Genomic DNA, 10,596 nt, shown 5'->3' with positions numbered 1-10,596 from the left:
AATCACCTGTCTTTTCTCTTCAAGCATTTGTGTTTTTGCCTGACCCTGCCCAGAGCTCCCTTAAACTTGCTTCAGAAATCAATGACATCTTCTGTATTAGCCGGAGGAATGCTTTGGGTACCCCAAGTATAGGAGATTCCTTCTCTCTGCTACCTGTTTTAAATGGAGAGTTGTATTCCTTCATTTCCTGTGTAACCATCTTCAGAATGTTCTTTATGGGAGTTTTTAACTGTGGAGATAAAAAGAGAAACAAACTTACCTTGTTCTCTCGTTCTTCAAAACAGAACCAAAGGCAGCATGCCACCTTAGTATTACCTAATTCTGGGAAAATAGAACAATCAGAAAGAGAAGTGTGTGGACCATTATTTTAAAGTACAACTCTTTTTGCATGATGAAATTGCTGTTCCCACTGCAGTTACCATACAGTAAATGAACCATTTTTCAATATGTTCTAGGGGATTGTGGCCCTTAGTTAATAAATAGAATGAATGACGGGGGAATTGCCCCAGTAATAATTTTAATAAACTTAATTTCTCAATTAAATATAGCCCTTTTTTTAAAAAAATGGTATTTTGGTTTCCAGTACAAAAATTTAGGATAAGCTTTCGTGCTTCACGGAGCTCCTCGTCTTCATCTCGGAAGAAGAGCTCTGTGAAGCTCAAAAACTTCTCTTCCACCAACAGAGGTTGATCCAATAAAAGCTATTACCTCACCCACCTTGTGTGTCTCATTCCTTTTCATATCCAGAATACAATATTTTACAACTAGATGGTTGTTTCTTTTGGCATCTTGTGGCAAAATACTCCAGATGAGATATTCAGATTTATTTAAAAGCATGTACTGGATGCTGTCATATATGTAGGACTAATTAGCAAAAAAAATCTGAAACACTTAGGGATAACAAAGAGGGTGATCCGTACCCACATGGTGGCATGAATGCCTGTGTTTTAGAGAGCTTTACTTATGAGGTTTTCTGTAGACTGGCTTCTGCAAAGCAAGGGCATGATTAGGAAATGAACCATTTCCCATCTTGGCTCGTTTTGATGAAAGCTCTCCAACTTGCACATTGTGTCTGAGCCTTTCTTCATTCATAGCATGTGCCCAACATAAACTGTTTTCTGTTTGCAGCATTTCAGATGTACTATTTATAATCTAGTTAAACAATGCCAACTAGAGGCAGTAAAAGGTGTGTATTTCATATGCAAATCACTAGCAATAATTTTGTACAATTAGACTTAGTTGCTTGCATCATTATGTTCAGCACCAGCATAAAAAAATGGGTGTAATGGGAGAACATTATTAAAAAAACATGGTTTTTGTCTGCATTAGTCAGACTTTTCTCCAGCTTATCAAACAAGTTTTTGTTTTGTGGGCAAGTAAACTTGTTACATTTTTTAAAGTGTGTGGATACACAGGACTTACGAATGTATCTTCTCCCAACCCCAACACACACACTATATCCACACTTAGTAGAATTTTTTTTAAAGGATATGAATCTTCAGCAAAATATACTTTTTCAGGCTAGTCTGAGCTATTTGAAAGTGGGGAATGGAATAAGAATAGGTGCATTCTCAACAGTAGTGTCAGTACTAATACTGCTATAAGTTGGAGCTGGTTGGAAACGTTTTTTGACAAATTTTTCATGAAAAATAGTTCAGTTTTCCAACCAGCTGTATTAAATATAATTTGCTTAATAGCACTAGTTACAGTTCTGTCTAGTCTTCTATTATAAACCCCATATTTTCACTGCTCATAACTTTTTTGGAAGCATTTTTTGGCTGAAATTCCCATTGGCCTTTCTCCAAAAGTGATTTTTTTGTGTTTGAGGTTGGGTAAAATCTGTTCACTTTTTTAGACATGAGGTTGAGAAAATCATACTTTTTTACTGCCATAAATTTTTTTTTTTAATTTGTATAAAAATTGCAAGCCAACACTCTGGGTTCTCACTAAAAATTAATCTTCAATTTACCAAAATTAATTTTAACAAATGAAGTGTTTAAACTTAGATTTTTTTGTTAAATTAGTATAAAACTACATTGTAAGACTAAGAGGAGTTATTAATTACCTAGGGAATTTCCTAAAAGAGAAAAATATTTTCTCCCTCCTCCAACTGTTGATCTTTTCCTATTTGTGTCCAGTTTCATTGTTTCATATTTACAGAGCTCTGTGCAGCCTGGTAATCAGATAACAGAGTACAGAATGTCTATTTTATATTGCAACCATTTGTTTTCAATTGAATACTTTACACAGGTCTACCCTGAAATTTCTTGTGAACATTGTTTCTGCCATAACTGGGTAAAAAATAAAATGCTACTTTCAGATATCTATTTTCCCACCTGTGCATGTACTATTGCCCTCTCCTGGAAGGAAAAGTAGACCTGTACAAGTGGTTGCAGCCTAGAGATATCTCCCTTCCTACTAGTGTAAATGTTTTATTGGTCACCACTAGAATTGAAGTACTTCTATAAAATTATTTTAAATTGGCCAGGTGTTTTTCAGCAATGGAGTTCACTGCCACATGGAAGAAATGTTCTGAGAGCAGTCCAAGGACACTTGGTCCTTTAGGCTAGAATCTTAGTTATAAGAATGTCTTTGTACACTGTGTGGTTAAAATATGGATTTAAATATTAGAAAGAAGAGAACGCTATCCTACTTCCTGGGAGATCTGGACAAGTTGGAGACAAAGGGCTTAACAAGGTACAGTTCCCAGTTTTGTATTGCTTACATGGTTTTAAACAGAAGACCTTTATGGAGGGAGCAAATGTTCTTCTGGTCTTTCATAAAGCTGATTATGCATAGATAGCATGCTGACTCTGAATTTAAGTGAGCATTATTGCTTTTTACAGCAAAGGTATGGGGTAGCATCAGTTATGATCTCTACAATAGGACAGTTGTTGGCTGAACTAAAACATGGGACAAAGGATTCTCTAAATTTCATTGCCAAGAGATTAAAGGAAGCTCGTGTTTTCCAAGTTAAAAACTGCTTGGGTTTATCAGTTTTTAACAGTTATGGGTGCAACTGACACACAAGTTACTGCTGAGGTAATGTGAGAAATAGACATTGGTCCTTAAACCTTTCACTGGATTGTTACTCCATTATAAAGCAGTTCTTTTCATTTATATTCAGTTCCTTCTTTATTAAAGTTTTGACTAGTGACTCTGATTTTCCTAGCTTTAAATCAAATCCAACTTCCGCTAGTACCCATCTCTTATAGATCCAAGTTCAAGCCATTAATCTCCAGTGCTCTTTAAGGGTAGAAATACTCTCAGCCCCAATAATAACAGCAGCCATACTGGGTCAGACCAATGGTACATCTGGCCCAGTATCCTGTCTCTGAAAGTGGCCAGAGCCAGATCCGTCTGAGAGAATGAACAACAGGATAATTTCAAGTGATCTATCCCCCTTTCATCCAGTCCCAGCTTCTGGCAGTTGGAGGTTTAGGGGCATCCGGAACATGGTGTTGCGTCCCTGACCATCTTAATTAATAGCCATTGATGGACCTATCGTCCATGAGCTTATCTAATTCTTTTATACTTCAGAACATCCCCTGGCAGCAAGTTCCACAAGTTGACTGTACGTTGAATGAAGAAGTACTTTCTTTTTTGTTTTAAACCTGCTGCCTGTTAATTTCATTGAATGATCCCTAATTCTTACTTTATGTGAAGGGGTAAATAACACTTTCTCCACACCATTCATGATTTTATAGACCTCTATCATATATCCCTCTTAGTCACCTCTTTTCTAAGATGAACAGTCCCAATCTTTTTAATCTCTCTTTGTATGGAAGCTGTTCCATCTCCCTAATCATTTTCATTGCCCTTCTTTTCAACTTTTCTAATTCTAACAGAGAATATGGTGGAGAACCCCACACCCAAGCCATAATTTTTAGGTGACAAATCTGAGGAACTGTCCCAGATTGAGGTGTCAGTAGAGGTGGTTTTGGAACAAATTGATAAATTAAACAGTAATAAGTCACCAGGACCAGATGCTATTCACCCAAGAGTTCTGAAGAATTAGTAGGGGAAGCAGAAGTGGATGGGAATCTGGGAGGCAGTGACCATGAGTTGGTTGAGTTCAGGATCCTGACACAGGGAAGAAAGGTAAGCAGCAGGATACGGACCCTGGACTTCAGGAAAGCAGACTTCGACTCCCTCAGGGAATGGATGGGTAGGATCCCCTGGGGGACTAACATGAAGGGGAAAGGAGTCCAGGAGAGCTGGCTGTATTTCAAGGAATCCCTGTTGAGGTTACAGGGACAAACCATCCCGATGTGTCGAAAGAATAGTAAATATGGCAGGCGACCAGCTTGGCTTAACGGTGAAATCCTAGCGGATCTTAAACATAAAAAAGAAGCTTACAAGAAGTGGAAGGTTGGACATATGACCAGGGAAGAGTATAAAAATATTGCTCGGGCATGTAGGAATGAAATCAGGAGGGCCAAATCGCACCTAGAGCTGCAGCTAGCAAGAGATGTTAAGAGTAACAAGAAAGGTTTCTTCAGGTATGTTGGCAACAAGAAGAAAGCCAAGGAAAGTGTGGGCCCCTTAATGAATGAGGGAGGCAACCTAGTGACAGAGGATGTGGAAAAAGCTAATGTACTCAATGCTTTTTTTGCCTCTGTTTTCACTAACAAGGTCAGCTCCCAGACTGCTGCGCTGGGCATCACAACATGGGGAATAGATGGCCAGCCCTCTGTGGAGAAAGAGGTGGTTAGGAACTATTTAGAAAAGCTGGACGTGCACAAGTTCATGGGGCCGGACAGTTACATCCGAGAGTGCTAAAGGAACTGGCGGCTGTGATTGCAGAACCATTGGCCATTATCTTTGAAAACTCATGGCGAACGGGGGAAGTCCTGGATGACTGGAAAAAGGCTAATGTAGTGCCAATCTTTAAAAAAGGGAAGAAGGAGGATCCTGGGAACTACAGGCCAGTCAGCCTCACCTCAGTCCCCGGAAAAATCATGGAGCAGGTCCTCAAAGAATCAATCCTGAAGCACTTAGAGGAGAGGAAAGTGATCAGGAACAGTCAGCATGGATTCACCAAGGGAAGGTCATGCCTGACTAATCTAATCGCCTTCTATGATGAGATTACTGGTTCTGTGGATGAAGGGAAAGCAGTGGATGTATTGTTTCTTGACTTTAGCAAAGCTTTTGACACGGTCTCCCACAGTATTCTTGTCAGCAAGTTAAAGAAGTACGGGTTGGATGAATGCACTGTAAGGTGGGTAGAAAGTTGGCTAGATTGTCGGGCTCAACGGGTAGAAAGTTGGCTAGATTGTCGGGCTCAGTGATCAATGGCTCCATGTCTAGTTGGCAGCCAGTGTCAAGTGGAGTGTCCCAGGGGTCGGTCCTGGGGCCGGTTTTGTTCAATATCTTCATAACTGATCTGGAGGATGGTGTGGATTGCACTCTCAGCAAATTTGTGGATGATACTAAACTGGGAGGAGTGGTAGATACACTGGAGGGCAGGGATAGGATACAGAGGGACCTAGACAAATTGGAGGATTGGGCCAAAAGAAATCTGATGAGGTTCAATAAGGATAAGTGCAGGGTCCTGCACTTAGGACGGAAGAACCCAATGCACAGCTACAGACTAGGGACCGAATAGCTAGGCAGCAGTTCTGCGGAAAAGGATCTAGGGGTGACAGTGGATGAGACGCTGGATATGAGTCAGCAGTGTGCCCTTGTTGCCAAGAAGGCCAATGGCATTTTGGGATGTATACGGAGGGGCATAGCGAGCAGATCGAGGGACGTGATCGTCCCCCTCTATTCGACATTGGTGAGACCTCATCTGGAGTACTGTGTCCAGTTTTGGGCCCCACACTACAAGAAGGATGTGGATAAATTGGAGAGAGTCCAGCGAAGGGCAACAAAAATTATTAGGGGTCTGGAACACATGACTTATGAGGAGAGGCTGAGGGAACTGGGATTGTTTAGTCTGCAGAAGAGAAGAATGAGGGGGGATTTGATAGCTGCTTTCAACTACCTGAGAGGTGGCTCCAGAGAGGATGGTTCTAGACTATTCTCAGTGGTAGAAGAGGACAGGACAAGGAGTAATGGTCTCAAGTTGCAGTGGGGGAGGTTTAGGTTGGATATTAGGAAAAACTTTTTCACTAGGAGGGTGGTGAAACACTGGAATGGGTTACCTAGGGAGGTGGTGGAATCTCCTTCCTTAGAAGTTTTTAAGGTCAGGCTTGACAAAGCCCTGGCTGGGATGATTTAATTGGGGATTGGTCCTGCTTTTGAGCAAAGGGTTGGACTAGATGACCTCCTGATATTCTATGATTCTATGAAATGTGAAAATGCAGAACTACCATCTGTGGTATGTAACCTATCATTGAAATCAATCTCTTTAGCTACCTTCCAGTCATCTGATAATGTAACACCTGTTTTTTAAAAAGATTCCAGAGGTGATCCTGGCAATTACAAGCTGGTAGGTCAAACTACAGTGCAAGGCAAATTGGTTGAAACTGTAATAAACAAAATTATTAGACAAAAAGATAAACACAATATGTTCGTGAAGAGTCAACGCTGCTTTTTAAAAAGGGAAATCATGCCTCACTAATCCATTAGTCCTTTGAGGGTGTCAACAAGCATATGGACAAGGGTGATTCAGTCGATATACTGTTCTTGCACCATCAGACAACGTCCCTCACCAAAGGCTCTTACGCAAAGTAAGCAGTCATTAGATAAGAGGGAAGGTCCTCTCAAGGATCAGTAACTGGTTAAAAGATAGGACGCAAAGGGTAGGAATAAATGGTCAGTTTTCAGAATGGAAAGGTAAATAGTGGTGTCTGTACTGAGACCAGTACTGTTGAACATATTCATAAACAATCTGGAAAAAGGGGCAAACAGTGAAGTGGCACAATTTGCAGATTATACAAAACTACTCAAGATAGTTAAGTCCAAAGCAGACTGCAAAGAGTTACAAAGAGATCTCACAAAACTGAGTGACTGGGCAACAAAATGGCAGATGAAATTCAATGTTGATAAATGCAAAGTAAACATAATCCCACTATACATATAAAATGATGGGGTCTAAATTAGCTGTTACCACTCAAGAAAAGGATCTTGGAGTCATTGTGGATAGTTCTCCGAAAACATCCACTCAATGTCCAGCAGCAGTCAAAAAAAGCAAACAGAATTTTAGGAATGATTAGGAAAGGGATAGATAAGACAGAAAATATCATATTGCCTCTATATAAATCCATGGTACGCTCACATCTTGAATACTGCCTGTAGATCTGGTTGCCTCATCTCAAAAAAGATAATTTGGAATTGGAAAAGGTACAGGAAAAGGGAACAAAAATTATTAGGGGTATGGAGCAGATTCCATATTAGGAGAGATTAGTAAGACTGGGACTTTTCATCTTGGAAAAGAGACAGCTAAGGGTGGGGCATGATAGAGGTCTATAAAATCATGACGGGTGGAGAAAAGTAAATAAGGAAGTGGTTTTTATTCATAACACAAGAACTAGGGGTCAGCAAATGAAATTAAGAGTCAACAGGTTTAAAACAAAAGGAAGTATTCATACAATGCACAGTCAACCTATGGAATTCTTTGACAGAGGATGTGAAGGTCAAGACTATAACAGGATTCAAAAAAGAACTAGGTAAGTTCATGGAGTATAGGTCCATCAATGGCTATTAGCCAAGATGGGCAGGGATGCAAAACCATGCTCTGAAGTGTCCCTAGCCTCTTTTGCCAGAAGATGGGAATGGGTGACACGGGATGGATCACTTGATGATTCCTGTTCTGTTCATTCCCTCTGAAGCACCTGGCATTGGCCACTGTCGAAAGACAGAATACTGGGATAGATGGACCATTGGTCTGACCCAGTATGGCCGTTCTTAAGTTTCTTGTGTCAATTATAGTTATTGGTTATGTGACCAATTGAGTATGTGTACATATGACTCTCTTTGCCTGATCCACAGAGGATGTGAATCTGTTACAGTTCTTAGCTAGATGAGCTTTTATTTCTGGAGGTCCCCTTTTTAATCTCTAGTGTTCTATAGGATTTCTTAACCTTCCTGTAGGATTTAATAAAGAGTTACATCCCTGTTATGGAGTTCTGTAGGACAGCTCACAAACCTCTATGTAAAAATCTATATTAAACTCTTTGGATAGAGTCTCACCTGTGCCAAATATGTGTACAGCTGAGTGAAGAGACCTCAAAAGAGCCATTTTGACTCCCCATTTTTGCACCAGCCCAGCCCAGCTCCTAGTATGGTTAAAGCAGCCTCATGGATGCTCTGAACTGTTATCTTGCTATGGCTTCAAAAGCCTGGTATAGTACTGCAATGCTCCAATCATGCCACCTTTCTCCCACCTACAGTGTAAAAGCCAGCTAGCTACACTGGTTCTGTACTCATGTGGGAGAACTGCCCGCAGAAAAATTCCTCCTGGACACATTTATTGACCTATGGATCCCTCCTGCCAGGGGACTGGCATAAAGGGGGCATAGCTTAGGGTAGAATCTGGCTCCTAATAGTTTTTTAGAGTAAATTTGTATAGAACTGTATTAGTTTCATTCTTATTAAATTCTGCAGGACTTTTGGATAGGGATGCTTTCTACCTTCAAGCCACTTTGAGCAAATATTAAACTACTTACTAGATTACAACAGTTTTTGTTCACATCTTTACATATGTAACCTAGTTTCAGTTGGGTCAAGTGACAAGTGCTGCATTGTTTACATGTAACCTTGATAATGAGTTTTCCTTTAAAGTTCACTTGTATGAAATAGCAGGATGGATTTTTTTCCCCATGCTGAATTGGAATTTTCCAGAGTGTGCCATAGTGTCACAGAGTGGCTTTTGAGCCAAAGGCATGAAACAAAAAAGTGCACATCTGAATAAATGACTTGTGTAGCACATGTTCAGATGGTGGAAAAAAAACGGGACTTGACTGGCTGGGAAGTGAATCTAAACTTGCTATCTGCACTGCCTGGAGACAGCGTGCTTAGTGTTTCTGCAACAACATGATCATGGTCCTGAATACCTAGCTGAGGCCTTCAGGTCTCCTCCTGGGTGTGGGTCCCCCAGTAGCTGCAGTGCCTCTGGCCACGACCATAGAGTAGAAATGAGATGGAATTCAAATTGGCAAGCATTTTCTCAAGGGCTTTGAAATTGAGTTTGGGATTGCACTGCTTGGCTTTTTCCCGTCTCTTTCCCTTTACTAAATCCCACCATGTAAAGCATTCAAGTAAAATCAGACTGAGGCTACAACACTGCTTAACAGCTGTGGCAGGTGTTAAAACATTTAACCCTTTAAGAGCATGTTCATTTAGCTGTACAGTACTGAAAGAAGATAAATCACACAAGACTTGGCCTAGTTTATTGTGATAATACAGTACAGTAAAAATAAGACCCTGAATAAAGTTCTCTGGAACTGCTCTTTATCTTGAACCACTGTTTAGAACTGGGTCCACTGTAGGGAATTTGTCTTGTTGACACTGTATCCTACAGTCTAGTGATTTATGAGATGAGCTCACAGGTAATCTGTGCTTCAGGGGCTCCTATAAATAGTAGCCTGTAAATAGTTAATTTGAAGGGTTTTGTTGCTTTTTTTCCCTCTTTATTATCTGTTGTGATTATTCATAGAATCTGTCACTGTAAATCTGCCAGCAGCTTGAGCTGCAAGAGATTTTGGCAGAGTTGTGCAATTGCAGGAAAGAAATCTCGAAGAAATACTTTACAAGCAAGCCCCAAAAATCTGTTACTTTGTTTTAAGTGTTCAAAAATCTAAATATGTCATTAAGAGGGGCAATATATTTAGTAACTATTTTACTCCTTAGATCCACCACTTAGCATGTGGCTGTTCTTTAAAACTGAACATTATTGCCTTAATTCTTTAGGAAAGTATTAATTTTAGTGATTAAGTGAATTCTGAGTAGTTTGACTTAGAGGATTTATTTTTTAATAAACTAGATTTATGTTGAAATTTCTTTTCACTAGATTACAAACAAACTGTAATTTTAGGTTTAACGTCTAAGTCTGGAGTTGCTGTGCTCAAGGTATTTTACCTGTGATTTTATTGATCAATGAAGCACTCCTTATACTTTGTCACTTTCTGTTTTGTAGCCTTTAATTTTGCTTGCCCTATGTATCTTATCACAAAAATGATTGCCTATGGCTAAGGTTTTATGTGTATTTTTATAATAAAGTAACATCCATGGCATCATTGATTCTGCTCTATGGGAACAGGACAAACCATATAAATGATGACTTCATAAAATGAAACACACTCTGCTAAGTAAAAGGAAAATCCTATTAATAAGCATCATAGGACACCTTCCACTCCTCTCAACAGGGCCAAAGACCCTCTCCTATCTAAAGAAAACACATATAAAAGGTGTCAGGCTTGATATCTTACTACTAATTTCAAAGGGTCACTAAATAGTGGGAGGTATTTCACAAAGACAGCCCTTTCAATCTACTTCAAATAGCTAACAGTTCTGCAGGGCTGGAAATTTGTATTTTACACACATTAAATGAGAACTTTTTTTGGACAGTGGGAAATTATTTGCCCTCCTCCCCTCCCCCCCAGCAAGGAACAGTAAGAATTGCTGGAGTAATATCGGACATGTTCTAAGATA

The sequence above is a fragment of the Eretmochelys imbricata genome, chromosome 3 (genome assembly GCF_965152235.1).
Source record: "Eretmochelys imbricata isolate rEreImb1 chromosome 3, rEreImb1.hap1, whole genome shotgun sequence".
In the NCBI taxonomy this organism is placed as follows: domain Eukaryota; kingdom Metazoa; phylum Chordata; order Testudines; family Cheloniidae; genus Eretmochelys; species Eretmochelys imbricata.
The sequence above is the reverse complement of the archived record's forward strand: the minus strand, read 5'-3'. Positions refer to the sequence as shown.